Source organism: Bombina bombina, chromosome 1 (assembly GCF_027579735.1).
Source record: "Bombina bombina isolate aBomBom1 chromosome 1, aBomBom1.pri, whole genome shotgun sequence".
In the NCBI taxonomy this organism is placed as follows: Eukaryota; Metazoa; Chordata; class Amphibia; order Anura; family Bombinatoridae; genus Bombina; species Bombina bombina.
In genome coordinates this window covers 1,512,733,998-1,512,749,791 of record NC_069499.1, presented here as the reverse complement: position 1 = coordinate 1,512,749,791, position 15,794 = coordinate 1,512,733,998, and positions in this window count along the sequence as shown.

The window sequence follows — 15,794 nt, the reverse complement described above, 5'->3', positions numbered from 1 at the left end:
GTCCACTTGCAGAACCACGAGATAGGTAGATTTGATCGATAGATACATAGATTACATAGCTCAATCGTTGCAATATACATTTGATTGATACACTGTACATAGCTCAATAGATGCAATATACATTTGATAGATGCGAATTACATCGATCAATAGATGCAATATACATTTGATAGATACGAATTACATTGATCAATAGATGCAATATACATTTGATAGATACGAATTACATCGATCAATAGATGCAATATACATTTGATAGATACGAATTACATTGATCAATAGATGCAATATACATTTGATAGATACGAATTACATCGATCAATAGATGCAATATACATTTGATAGATACGAATGACATCACCCAAAATATGTAATATACATTTTATAGATACGAATTACATTGATCAATAGATGCAATCTACATTTGATCGATACGTTTGATAGTTCGATCGATTTGATATATAAATAAATCGATTTGAAATATATATAATTTCTCTGACAGAGTATAACAATAAGACATGCGGTCTGTGACCCCTGGTGTGTAAAGTAGTACTATTCTTAACATTTTACTACAACCTGTTACTCCCCCTATCGGTTGAGGTCTATATGGCCTTCATTTTTGGAACCGGGAGATGGAAGAAGATGATTGTTCTGTCCTCCTACTTCAAATTTGTCAGAAACACAAGTGGCTGTCTCCAAACAGTCCGGACAGAAGATAGATCGATCAATAGGATAGATAGATATACATAGATTGATAGTTAGATAGAATTGATAGAAGAGAAATAGATAGATTTTTTAGATATATAATTACCCTGATAAAGTATAATAATTAAACATGCGGTCTTGGACCCAACTAGGTTGTGTTAAGTAGTACTATTCTTCGCACTTTCAGCCCTGTAACTCCCCCTATTGGTGGAGGTCTATATGGCGGTTATGATTACCCTGACAAACTATAACAACAAGACACGCGGTCTGGGACCCATGGTAATTTTGTTGTGTTAAGTAAAACTTTTCTTATCACTTGAATCCCTCTTACCCACCCTTTTGTTGGAGCTCTATATGGCCTGCATGATTAGCCTGACAAAGTATAATAAGAAAACATCTGGTCTGGGACCCATGTTAATTAGGTTGTGTTTAAGTAGTACTATTCTTAGAACTGTAATCCCTGTTACTCCCCCTATCAAGGGAGGTCTATATGGCCTGCATGATTACCCTGACAAAGTATAACATCAAGACACACGGTGTTGGACCCATGGTAACTAACTTGTGTTAATTAGTACTTTTCTTAGCACTTTAATCCCTGTTACCCCCCTATCGGGGGTGGTCTATATGGCCTGCCTGATTACTCTGAAAAAATATAATAATAAGACATGCGGTCTGGTACCCATTTTAACTAGGTTGTGTTTTAAGTACTACCATTCTTAGCACTTTAATCTCTGTAACTCCCCCTATTTGGTGAGGTCTATACGGCCTGGATGATAACCCATACAAAATATAATAATAAGACATCTGCTCTTGGTATGCGACCCATGGTAACTATGTTGTGATAATTAGTAATGTCCTTAGCATTTTAATAGCTGTTACTCATACTCACCCTATTGGTGGCGGTCTATATGGCCTGCATGATTACCCTTACAAAAGATAACAACCAAACATATGCTCTGGGACCCATGGTAAGTAGGTTGTGTTAATTAGTACTTTTCTTAGCACTTTAATCTCTGTTACCCCCCTATCGGGGGAGGTCTATATGGCCTGCCTGATCACCCTGAAAAAATATAATAATAAGACATGCGGTCTGGGACCCATTTTAACTAGGTTGTGTTTTAAGTAGTACCATTCTTAGCACTTTAATCTCTGTAACTCCCCCTATTTGGGGAGGTCTATACGGCCTGGATGATAACCCATACAAAATATAATAATAAGACATCTGCTCTGGGTCTGTGACCCATGTAACTAGGTTGTGTTAATTAGTAATGTCCTTAGCATTTTAATAGCTGTTACTCATACTCACCCTATCGGTGGCGGTCTATATGGCCTGCATGATTACCCTTACAAAATATAATAACAAAACATGCGGTCTGGGACCCATGGTAACTAGTTTGTGTTAAGTAGTAATTTCCTTTGCATTTTAATACCTGTTAGGGGAGGTCTATATGGCCTGCATGATTACCCTTACAAAATATAATAACAAAACAAGCGGTCTGGGACCCATGGTAACTAGGTTGTGTTAAGTATTACTCTTCTTAGCATTTTAATACCTGTTACTCACCCTATCGTGGGAGGTCTATACGGCCTGCATGATTACCCATACAAAATATAATAAGACAACTGCTCTGGGTCTGTGACCCATGGTAACTAGGTTGTGTTAATTAGTACTGTTCTTAGCATTTTATTACCTGTTACACCCTTTTGGGGGAGGTCTATATGGCCTGCATGATTACCCTGACAAAGTATAACAACAAGACACGCGGTGTGGGACCCATGTTAACTAGCTTGTGTTAATTAGTACTGTTCTTAGCATTTTAATACCTGTTACTCACCCTATCTGGGGAGGTCTATATGGCCTGCATGATTACCCTTACAAAATAGAATAACAAGACATGTGGTCTGGCACCCATGGTAACTAGGTTGTGTAAAGTAGTACTCTTCTTAGCATTTTAATACCTGTTACTCACCCTATCGGAGGAGGTCTATATGGCCTGCATGATTAACTGAACAAAATATAATAATAAGACATATGCTCTGGGACCCATGGTAACTTTGTGTTAAGTAGTACTGTTCTTAGCATTTCAATACCTGTTACTCACCCTATTGGGGGAGTTCTATATGGCCTGCATGATTACCCTTACAAAATATAATAACAAAACATATGCTCTGGGACCCATGGTAACTAACTAGGTTGTGTTAAGTAGTACTGTTCTTAGCAGTTTAATACCTGTTACAACACCGAATGGTGGCAGTTCTATCTGGCCTTCATGATTAGCCGCACCCAAACCCAAAAAAAAGCCAAGCGGTCTTAGACTAACACCCATGGCTAACTCGGTTGTTTCAATTAGTACTATTCTTAGCACTTTCATCCCTGTTACTTTCAGGCCTCTTGGGGGTGGTCTACATGGCCATCATGATTAGCCTAACAAAAAACTACAATCCAACCTTTGCTCAGTCTTCATAGGCCCTTCATTGGCTGTATTTTGGTAGTACTGTTCTTATTATTTTAATACCTGATACAACACAGAATGGTGGCAGCTCTATATGGCCTGCATGATTAGCCGCACCCAAACCAAAAAAAAACCAAGCGGTCTTGGATTAACACCCATGGCTAACTCGGTTGTTTCAAGTAGTACTATTCTTAGCACTTTCATCTCATCATCCCTGTTACTTCCAGGACTCTCGGTGGTGGTCTACATGGCCATCATGATTAGCCTAACCAAATACTACAATCCAACCTTGGCTCAGTCTTCATAAGGCCCTTCATTGGCTGTATTTTGGTAGTTCTGTTCTTATTAGTTTAATAGCTGATACAACACCGAATGGTGGCAGCTCTATATGGCCTGCATGATTAGCCGCACCCAAAACAAAAATAAAGCCAAGAGGTCTTGGATTAACACCCATGGCTAACTCGGTTGTTTCAAGTAGTACTATTCTTAGCACTTTCATGTCATCCCTGTTACTTCCAGGACTCTCGGTGGTGGTCTACATGGCCATCATGATTAGCCAAACCAAATACTACAATACAACCTTGGCTCAGTCTTCATAAGGCCCTTCATTGGCTGTATTTTGGTAGTTCTGTTCTTATTAGTTTAATAGATGATACAAAACCGAATGGTGGCAGGTCTATATGGCCTGCATGATTAGCCGCACCCAAACCAAAAAAAAGCAAAGCGGTCTTGGATTAACACCCATGGCTAACTCGGTTGTTTCAAGTAGTACTATTCTTAGCACTTTCATCTCATCATCCCTGTTACTTCCAGGACTCTCGGTGGTGGTCTACATGGCCATCATGATTAGCCTAACAAAATACTACAATCCAACCTTGGCTCAGTCTTCATAAGGCCCTTCATTGGCTGTATTTTGGTAGTTCTGTTCTTATTAGTTTAATAGCTGACACAACACCGAATGGTGGCAGCTCTATATGGCCTGCATGATTAGCGCACCCAAAGTCCAAAAAAAGGCAAGCGGTCTTGCACTAACACCCATGGCTAACTCTTTGTTTTCAAGTTGTACTATTCTTAGCACTTTCATCTCATCCCTTACTTCCATGCCTCTTGGGGGAGGTCTACATGGCCATCATGATTACCCTCACCAAAATATAACAACAATACGTGCGTGCAGGGAACCATGGTAAGGTTACTTCCTTTCGCAAAATCGAGTATAACAGTTGCAGGCAGAGGTTCTGACCCTGCATTATGGCTGCACCTCTCCCTAAAAGAGGCATGCGTTACAGAGTCTGTGGGCATGTATGCAAAGAGCTTGCCTGCCTAAAAGGAGCAGCAAGGCAGTACAGGTCGTTCTCCTTCAGCCATTTTATACGCTGTCCCACGGCCACGACCCTCAACAGCCACAACAGAATGAAACACCACATATGCCAGGTATGGCATTGATTTTAGTTACACGGCGATATTTATTATGAACCGTGAAATTGAAAACAAAAACAGGATTGGACACCCAGTACAGTACAGGTCGTTCTCCTTCGGCCATTTTTGAAGAGTGTTCCGGACCCTCAACAAAAACAACAGCAGGAAAGAGGACATATGGCATCCTTTTGAACAATAGAGTACAGGTACATCATTGATTTTAGAAACCCAGAGATAATTTTTGGCAAATGGGAAATAGAAAAAAACATTCATTGGACACCCAGTACACTTCTTTATCCTTAGGCCTTTTTATAAGAGGGTCCCGGACCCTCAACAGAAACGACAGCAGGAAAGAGGACATATGGCATCCTTTTAAACAATAGATGACAGGTAAGGCATTGATTTTATAAACCCATAGATCATTTTTTTGCAACTGTGAAATAAAAAAAAAATTGATTGGACACCCAGTACACTTCTTTATCCTTAGGCCTTTTTATAAGAGGGTCCCGGAGCCTCAACAGAAACAACAGCATGAAAGAGGACATATGGCATCCTTTTGAACAATTGATTACAGTTAAGGCATTGATTTTAGAATCCCTGAGATAATTTTTATGAACAGGGAAATAGAAAAAAAAATGATTGGACACCCAGTACACTTCTTTATCCTTAGGCCTTTTGATAAGAGGGTCCCGGACCCTCAACAGAAACGACAGCAGGAAAGAGGACATATGGCATCCTTTTGAACAATAGATGACAGGTAAGGCATTGATTTTATAAACCCATAGATAATTTTTTAGCAACTGTGAAATAAAAAAAAACATTGATTGGACACCCAGTACACTTCTTTATCCTTAGGCCTTTTTATAAGAGGGTCCCGGAGACTCAACAGAAACAACAGCATGAAAGAGGACATATGGCATCCTTTTGAACAATTGATTACAGTTAAGGCATTGATTTTAGAATCCCTGAGATAATTTATATGAACAGGGAAATAGAAAAAAAAAATGATTGGACACCCAGTACACTTCTTTATCCTTAGGCCTTTTGATAAGAGGGTCCCGGACCCTCAACAGAAACGACAGCAGGAAAGAGGACATATGGCATTCTTTTGAACAACAGATGACAGGTAAGGCATTGATTTTATAAATCCATAGATAATTTTTTTGCAACTGTGAAATAAAAAAAAACATTGATTGGACACCCAGTACACTTCTTTATCCTTAGGCCTTTTTATAAGAGGGTCCCGGAGCCTCAACAGAAACAACAGCATGAAAGAGGACATATGGCATTCTTTTGAACAATTGATTACAGTTAAGGCATTGATTTTAGAATCCCTGAGCTAATGTATATGAACAGGGAAATAGAAAAAAAAAATGATTGGACACCCAGTACACTTCTTTATCCTTAGGCCTTTTGATAAGAGGGTCCCGGACCCTCAACAGAAACGACAGCAGGAAAGAGGACATATGGCATCCTTTTGAACAATTGATTACAGTTAAGGCATTGATTTTAGAATCCCTGAGATAATTTATATGAACAGGGAAATAGAAAAAAAAATTGGACACCCAGTACACTTCTTTATCCTTAGGCCTTTTTATAAGAGGGTCCCGGAGCCTCAACAGAAACAACAGCATGAAAGAGGACATATGGCATCCTTTTGAACAATTGATTACAGTTAAGGCATTGATTTTAGAATCCCTGAGATAATTTATATGAACCGGGAAATAGAAAAAAACATTGATTGGACACCCAGTACACTTCTTTATCCTTAGGACTTTTTATAAGAGGGTCCTGGACCATCAACAGAAACAACTGCAGGAAAGAGGACATGTGGCATCCTTTTGAACAATAGAGGTAAGGCATTGATTTTATAAACCCATAGATAATTTGTTGCAACTGTGAAATAAAAAAAAAACATTGATTGGACACCCAGTACACTTCTTTATCCTTTTGCCTTGTTATAAGAGGGTCCCGGACCCTCAACAAAAACAAGAGCAGGGAGCTGGGCATAGGAGTACAAGGGAGCGTGACAATAATAATGTAAAGGGGAAGATTGCGGAGTTGTGGCATTTTGAATTTGTTATCGTGGGAAGTACTTGCAATGACCTTGCTCTGGTGAATCCATATCACAAATGTCTTTTTTAAGGCACTGTATGTCTATTTTTTGAATATCAGCATTTGGTAAATGAAGCGTGACTTAAGGCTGGTGAGAACCGACCTTTCTTCTGGCTGTTTGAAAATGTTGTGGCTCTGGACAAACATGTGAATAAGGGGCCATCTGCCATATTCTGCACGCAAGCCCTTTGATGATTGACGCTAAAAATGTGTCACCTGCAAGCAGAGATCGTTACTTCTGTCTAAATCTTCCTGGTATGGACAGGCCACTGTTTCCCACAGCAAGTCATAAGCTTGAGCTACAAGATTGTCTTGAGTATGGTAGGAAATCAAAGTTTATTAAAGTCTGTACTATCACCACAAAAGCTGAACTTCTTGAAGCAATGAAAATGCCAGCAATTTCCTGTGCTTATGGATGACAAGGAGGACGTCCTGTGGTGCACAGAGATGGAGAGGATTTTTGCCTGTACACTACACAGATGTCTCCAACATCACCAGAAACACAAGACAGCGACTCTTGGGAAGTTCCTGGAGTGTTCCGGTAGCCATCTCTTTGCGCCCTGAAAGGAATACTTTATGAGTGTTTTTGTAGACATTTGACATCAGATTTGGAGACTGTGGTGACGCACATTTTATTTACTGTTGTGCAAGCTGTGGCAATTTCAATTGGAATTAAAAAGTAAGATTTGGAGAGGTGACAAACATTTTATGCAAGCTGTGGCAATTGCAATTTGCAGTGAAAAGAATCTGCTAACAACCACTACCTAGGACCACGCCTGACTCCTGAAGTCATGCTTCAGTTAGTAACTCAATTTAAATTAAATTAAAAAAATTTTTTTATTATTATGCTCAGCAGATTCAAAACATACCATTCTTCTAGTCATATCACACGACATGTCAAAATGCTGCATGGAAAATGGCAGTGTGCAAAGTCATAATCTTAGTGAACCTATAAGTGCATTACATTTTCTAAAATAAACAAAAATACCGAGAAAAAGAAAAAAAAAAAAAAAGGAAAGAGGACATATGGCATCCTTTTGAACAATAGATTACATTTAAGGCATTGATTTTAGAAACCCAGAGATAATTTGTTGCAACCGTGAAATCTAAAAAAACATTGATTAGACACCCAGTACACTTATTTATCCTTAGGCCTTTTTATCAGAGGCTCCAGGACCCTCAACAAAACCAGCAGCAGGAAAGAGGACATATGGCATCCTTTTGAAAATTAGATTACAGGAAAGGCATTGATTTTAGAAACCCAGAGATAATTTGTTGCAACGGGAAATCTAAAAAAACATTGATTAGACACCCAGTACACTTATTTATCCTTAGGCCTTTTTAGCAGAGGCTCCAGGACCCTCAACAAAAACAGCAGCAGGAAAGAGGACATATGGCATCCTTTTGAACAATAGAGTACAGGTACAGCATTGATTTTACAAACCCAGAGATAATTTTGGGCAAATGGGAAATAGAAAAATAAATTGAGTGGACACCCAGTACACTTCTTTCTCCTTAGGCCTTTTTATAAGAGGGTCCAGGACCCTCACAAAAAACACCAGCAGGAAAGAGAACATATGGCATCCTTTTGAACAATAGAGTACAGATACAGCATTGATTTTACAAACCCAGAGATCATTTTGGGCAAATGGGAAATAGAAAAATACATTGAGTGGACACCCAGTACACTTCTTTCTCCTTAGGCCTTTTTATAAGAGGGTCCAGGACCCTCAAACAAAACACCAGCAGGAAAGAGAACATATGGCATCCTTTTGAACAATAGAGTACTGGTACGGCATTGATTTTAGAAACCCAGAGATAATTGTTTGGAAACGTGAAATTGCCCAAAAAAACCAAGCTTGGACACCCACTCCAGGTCGTTCTCCTTCAGCATTTTTATAAGAGGGTCCAGCACCCTCAACAGAAACAACTGCAGGAAACACCACCACATATGCCATCCTTTTGCACAAGCGAGCACAGGTATGGCATCCATTTTAGAAACCCGGAGATAATTGAGAGGAACCAGGAACATTTTTCTAAAAATTTGCTGGGGCACCCATTACAGGTCGTTCTCCTTCAGCCTTTTTATACCATGGGCCACGACCCGCAACAGGCACAACAGCATGAAACACCACATATGCCACCCTTTTGCACAATAGAGTACAGGTATGGCATAGATGGAACACGGAGATAATTTAGAGCAACCAAGAGACGGATAAAGATGCTTGGTCGGTCCTCCTCCTTCAAATTTGGGGCACTGCGCGTTCAATTTAATGGTCCACCAGATATGAGTGGTGTGCTAAGTTGTACTATTCGTAACAGTTTAATCACTGTTATGTGCCTTATTTTTTTTATTTGAGTTTTGTACCCACAGAGCAGCAGCAGAGGCCAGAAAAACTAGGAATGTACAAATGACTGAAAAATTTGGGTATTGTTGTAGCAACTGCTGTAGCAGCGGCCAGAAAAATTGATGTTTGTAAAACATTTATAAAGTGCCCTAAAAGCTTCTGGCTTGAACACTAGTTGTTGGCGGATAAGTCAAGCAAGTCCTCCGGCTTTTTTAACAACAAAAAAAGGCCAGCCTGTGTACCAGTTGTAGCCCAAGCCAGCTCATCTCATCATAAGGCCTTTTTTAATCAAATGTATCGCCCAATGTCAGTCCCTTCGGGATCCATCCCTCATTCATTTTTATAAAAGTGAGATAGTCAAGGCTTTTTTGACCTAGGCGACTTCTCTTCTCAGTGACAAAACCTCCTGCTGCACTGAAAGTCCTTTCAGACAGGACACTTGAAGCGGGGCAGGCCAGAAGTTCCATTGCAAATTGGGATAGCTCAGGCCACAAGTCAAGCCTGCACACCCAGTAGTCAAGGGGTCCATCGCTCCTGAGAGTGTCGAGATCCGCAGTTAAAGCTAGGTAGTCTGCTACCTGTCGGTTGAGTCTTTCTCTAAGGCTGGATCCCGAAAGGCTCTGATGATGCATGGAAGTTAAAAAGGTACGCATGTCCTCCATCAACAAGACGTCAGGAAAGCGTCCTGTCCTTGCTGCCGTGTTCGTGGGAGGAGGAGGAGGATTAATTTCATCTCTTCCCCTGTAACATTCCCGTGGTGCTGTGACATCACCCTTATACGCTGTGTAAACCATAGTTTTTAATTTATTCTTAAAATGCTCCATCCTTTCCGACTTGCGGGAATTTGGTAACATTTCAGGCACTTTATGCTTATACCAGGGGTCGAGGAGCGTGGACACCCAGTACAGGTCATTCTCCTTCAGCTTTTTTATACGAGGGTCCCTCAACAGGCACGACAGCATGAAAGAACCCATTTGATCAAGGTTGGATGCGGAGCTAATCATGTCCCGTTCCTCGTCCTCACTGATCTCACTGAGGGTATCTTCTTCCCCCTAGCCTCGTACAACACCACGGGTACCAGAGAGGTGACAACAACGAGCACCCTGGGATGCCTGTTGTGCTCTATCTTCCTCCTCCTCCTCCTCCTCAAAGCTATTTTTTTAATTATTAAGAATAGTGTGACAACAAATATGATTGGTGTAAATATTTTGAAAGTCGGCCTGGCACACAGGCTGCCAGGCAGGAGGAAAATGCAATTCAATGGCACTAGGAGACTGAATATTTGCAGTCCAAAAAATTATGATTTTCAATTTTGTATATACTGTTACAAGAATTATGATTGGTGCCACTAATTGGCTAGTTGGGCCTGGAAAACACGCTGGCAGGCAGGAGGAAAGTGCAATTCAATGGCACAAGCAAACTGATGAATCACAAGAGAACAATTTTGAATTTTAAAGATTAACAATACTGTTACAACAACTAGGATTGGTGGCACTAAGTGGCTAGTTTGGGCCTGGCACACAGGCTGTCAGGCAGGAGGAAATGCAATTCAATGGCACTAGGAGACTGAATATTTGCAGTCCAAAAAATTATGATTTTCAATTTTTTATATACTGTTACAAGAATTATGATTGGTGCCACTAATTGGCTAGTTGGGCCTGGAAAACACGCTGGCAGGCAGGAGGAAAGTGCAATTCAATGGCACAAGCAAACTGATGAATCACAAGAGAACAATTTTGAATTTAAAGAATAACAATACTGTTACAACAACTAGGATTGGTGGCACTAAGTGGCTAGTTTGGGCCTGGCACACAGGCTGCCAGGCAAGAGGAAAATGCAATTCAATGGCACTAGGAGACTGAATATTTGCAGTCCAAAAAATTATGATTTTCAATTTTTTATACACTGTTACAAGAATTATGATTGGTGCCACTAATTGGCTAGTTGGGCCTGGAAAACATGCTGGCAGGCAGGAGGAAAGTGCAATTCAATGGCACAAGCAAACTGATGAATCACAAGAGAACAATTTTGAATTTTAAAGATTAACAATACTGTTACAACAACTAGGATTGGTGGCACTAAGTGGCTAGTTTGGGCCTGGCACACAGGCTGCCAGGCAGGAGGAAATGCAATTCAATGGCACTAGGAGACTGAATATTTGCAGTCCAAAAAATTATGATTTTCAATTTTTTATATACTGTTACAAGAATTATGATTGGTGCCACTAATTGGCTAGTTGGGCCTGGAAAACACGCTGGCAGGCAGGAGGAAAGTGCAATTCAATGGCACAAGCAAACTGATGAATCACAAGAGAACAATTTTGAATTTAAAGAATAACAATACTGTTACAACAACTAGGATTGGTGGCACTAAGTGGCTAGTTTGGGCCTGGCACACAGGCTGCCAGGCAAGAGGAAAATGCAATTCAATGGCACTAGGAGACTGAATATTTTCAGTCCAAAAAATTATGATTTTCAATTTTTTATATACTGTTACAAGAATTATGATTGGTGCCACTAATTGGCTAGTTGGGCCTGGAAAACACGCTGGCAGGCAGGAGGAAAGTGCAATTCAATGGCACAAGCAAACTGATGAATCACAAGAGAACAATTTTGAATTTTAAAGATTAACAATACTGTTACAACAACTAGGATTGGTGGCACTAAGTGGCTAGTTTGGGCCTGGCACACAGGCTGCCAGGCAGGAGGAAATGCAATTCAATGGCACTAGGAGACTGAATATTTGCAGTCCAAAAAATTATGATTTTCAATTTTTTATATACTGTTACAAGAATTATGATTGGTGCCACTAATTGGCTAGTTGGGCCTGGAAAACACGCTGGCAGGCAGGAGGAAAGTGCAATTCAATGGCACAAGCAAACTGATGAATCACAAGAGAACAATTTTGAATTTAAAGATTAACAATACTGTTACAACAACTAGGATTGGTGGCACTAAGTGGCTAGTTTGGGCCTTGCACACAGGCTGCCAGGCAGGAGGAAAATGCAATCCAATGGCACTAGGAGACTGAATATTTGCAGTCCAAAAAATTATGATTTTTAATTTTTTATATACTGTTACAAGAATTATGATTGGTGCCACTAATTGGCTAGTTGGGCCTGGAAAACACGCTGGCAGGCAGGAGGAAAGTGCAATTCAATGGCACGAGCAAACTGATGAATCACAATCGATCAATTTGGAATTTTAAAGATTAACAATACTTTTACAACAACTAGGATTGGTGACACTAATTGGCTAGTTTGTGCCTGGCACACAGGCTGGCAGGCAGGAGGAAACTGCAATTCAATGGCACTAGTAGACTGAATATTTGCAGTCCAAAAAATTATGATTTTCAATTTTTTTGATACTGTTACAAGAATTATGATTGGTGCCACTAATTGGCTAGTTGGGCCTGGCACACAGGCTGGCAGATATGAGTCGTGGCTGGTAGGTAGGGCAGCAATTTAACACAGTATTCTGTGTAAGTGACAAAAACACAGGCCTGATAGAAAATTAAGTTAGATTACACTAGCAAAATATTTTAAAATTTTAGATTTTAATATTAAAATAATGTTAAGAAGTGCAATGCACATATGAGTGGTCGCACTGGCTGGCTGCTACGTAGGGCAGCAATTAACAACAGTATGCTGTGTAAGTCAGATAGACAGTTAGACACAGGCCTGATAGAAAATAAAATTAGATTACACTAGCATAATGATTTAAATACTTTTTTTTGGGAATTTAAAGAAAAAGGTTAAGCACATACATATGAGTCGTGGCTGATAGCATTGGAAGAGCAGCTATTAAAAACAGTAGGCTCTGTAAGTCAGATACACACATGCCTGATAGAAAATACTATTAGATTACACTAGAAAAATGATTTAAATTTTTTTTGGGGGGGGGAATTAAAAAAAGGTTAAACACATATGAGTCGTGGTTCATAGACTAGGGAGGGCAGCAAGTAAACACAGTAGGCTCTGTATGTCAGCAAAACACACAGGCCTGATAGAAAATGATATTAGATTACACTATAAAAAAAATTTAAACTTTTTTTTTTATATTTAAATTAAGGTGAAGAAGATATGAGTGGTGGCTGCCTGGCACAGAAAAATTAAACAAAAGACTGAAAAAAATGAGGTATATTAATGCTGTGTGAGCCTGACAGACACAGGCCTGATAGAAAATGTAATTAGATTACACTAGCAAAATTATTTAATTTTTTTTTTTTAAATTTAAAATAATGTTATAAACGGATATTAACACTGGTGGCTGGCACAGAGCAATGAACCAGAGTATATGCTGTGTGACACAGGCCTGATAGAAAATGAAAAAAAATTACACTAGCAAAATAATTAAAATTTTTGGTTGGTTAAATTTAAACTAATGTTGTTAGGGAGATATCAGTGGTGGTAGTAATCACAGCATATGCTGTGAGCCTTAAACACACAGGCTGAAAGCCAGGCAAATGCTAATAAAAATACAGAAAAAAAAAAGAAAAAAAATGGCACGAAATATAGCCCTAAAAAGGGCTTTTTGGGGTGCTGTCCTTGCAGCAGAGATGAGTGGAGTCCTTCTGGACTGTAGTGGACACTAAATACACTAGCCTAGCTATGTATTTCCCTATAATGTCAGCAGCACAAACACAACACGTCCTCTCACTAAGAAAGCAAGGTCGTTATGGCGGTTTCCGAGTAGCTGGGAGGGTCTGTGAGGGAGTGTCTGATGTTGATTGGCTCTAATGTGTCAGACGGCTGTGACATACAGGGTCAAAGTTTCCTCAATGATGACACATAGGGGGCGGATCGAACATTGCATGTGTTCGCCCGCAGCTGCGAACGCGAACAAGCTATGTTCGCTGTGAACCGTTTGTGGGCGAACAGTTCGGGACATCACTACTGATGAATCTTATTTGTTTTCTTTTTTAATGTTGTGGTTCGTTCCTTTGGATATTCGTTTCGTGAAAATCCCCATAGAATCTTTGAGCATATTCCATCTGGACCTGGAGGTGTAGTTACCTTGCTATTATCCTTTATTTCCCTGATATCATCTAGAGATAACACAGTTTTTGGTATGGACATGTCTGTTTCAATGTCTTAGTACCTCAGCCTTTCCCCGGTCACTGTTAATCACACTACCCTTCTTACATTTTAATGTACTTATATTTTCCTTCTTAAAGTTTTTGACATTTGTATGCTAAAAAAAACAAACTTTTAGGGTTGGTCTTAAAATCTTTTCCAATTAATTATTATTTGTCTAAGTGATTTCTCTTTTGCATGCCTTGTCACATTCCTTATATTTTTGGAATGCTGAGTACTATTTTCATGGAAAAATTAAAAAATGCCCTATGTTTTTCCTAATTGCTTCTAACACATTTTTATTTAGTCACTGTGATATAACATTACATATAGTAAATAAATAACACTATGTTTTAACTGAGTGTTTGCTTCCAATACAACCTTTTACACAGGTCTTAGTGTAAAAGGAACCAGAATGGAAGCATAAGGGATAAACCTCCTATTACGTCTTGCCTGTACCCAACTTAATTAAACTGAAATACCATACATAACAATAGATTAGATGAAATAAGACACTTGACAACATGTTAAATGGGCAAAAGACCGGTCACTGTCACATTTATTATGACATAAGCCTTTAAAACTAGGCCTATGTAAATATGCCAACTAGACAACAAAATCCTTCAATAGGAGAACTGTAACAGTTCTTCGCTGGTGGCGGCAATAAACTAGCTAAATTAACCCCTACTAACAGACGGCCAGGGCCCTACACGGTGTGTGCAGCGTGGCACGATTGCCACACCCAATTGGCAGAGAGAGAGAGCTGTAAGCTGAAAGAGGTATTTGCCTGAGATTGTAGGGGGGAGTAACCCCTAGGTCGGCACCTAGTGAGTGTCACCTCCCCCATCCCATGACATCACTCATCTCTCTCCCTGCCCGCTCTCTGGGCCCTGACCGACCGCCAGCTAGGGCACATACGACCAGCCCAGTAAGGCGACCCTCTCGGCACGAGTAGTAAAAACACGCTCCAAGAAGGTGGAAGACTAAATTACCACCTGGACTTAATGGGCTAGTTCAATTAAACCTACCCAAGCCAGAGTGAGCCCTAGCCATTACCCTAAGCCGCCACATCTTCATCCAGGGTCGGGTGAGCGGGAAAAGTTCTTCCTTGAAGTCTGGAACCAGGAACAAAAGAGGGCTGGATTCCCTGCAGTCAGGACCTATAAAGGTAAGCAGAAACACCCGCCCCTCCACTTGCAACAATGTAACATCTAGTACCTTCCAGACTTCAACTCAGTTATCCCTTAATTTTGTTACAGGCCCAGTAGAGGGCCCTCCACTTCCATAAGGGATAAACCTCCTATTACGTCTTGCCTGTACCCAACTTAATTAAACTGAAATACCATACATAACAATAGATTAGATGAAATAAGACACTTGACAACATGTTAAATGGGCAAAAGACCGGTCATGGTCACATTTATTATGACATAAGCCTTTAAAACTAGGCCTATGTAAATATGCCAACTAGGCAACAAAATCCTTTAATAGGAGAACTGTAACAGTTCTTCGCTGGTGGCGGCAATAAACTAGCTAAATTAACCCCTACTAACAGACAGCCAGGGCCCTACACGGTGTGTGCAGCGTGGCACGATTGCCACACCCAATTGGCAGAGAGAGAGAGAGCTGTAAGCTGAAAGAGGTATTTAACAACAACTAGACAAACTAGTTGTAACTGAGAGT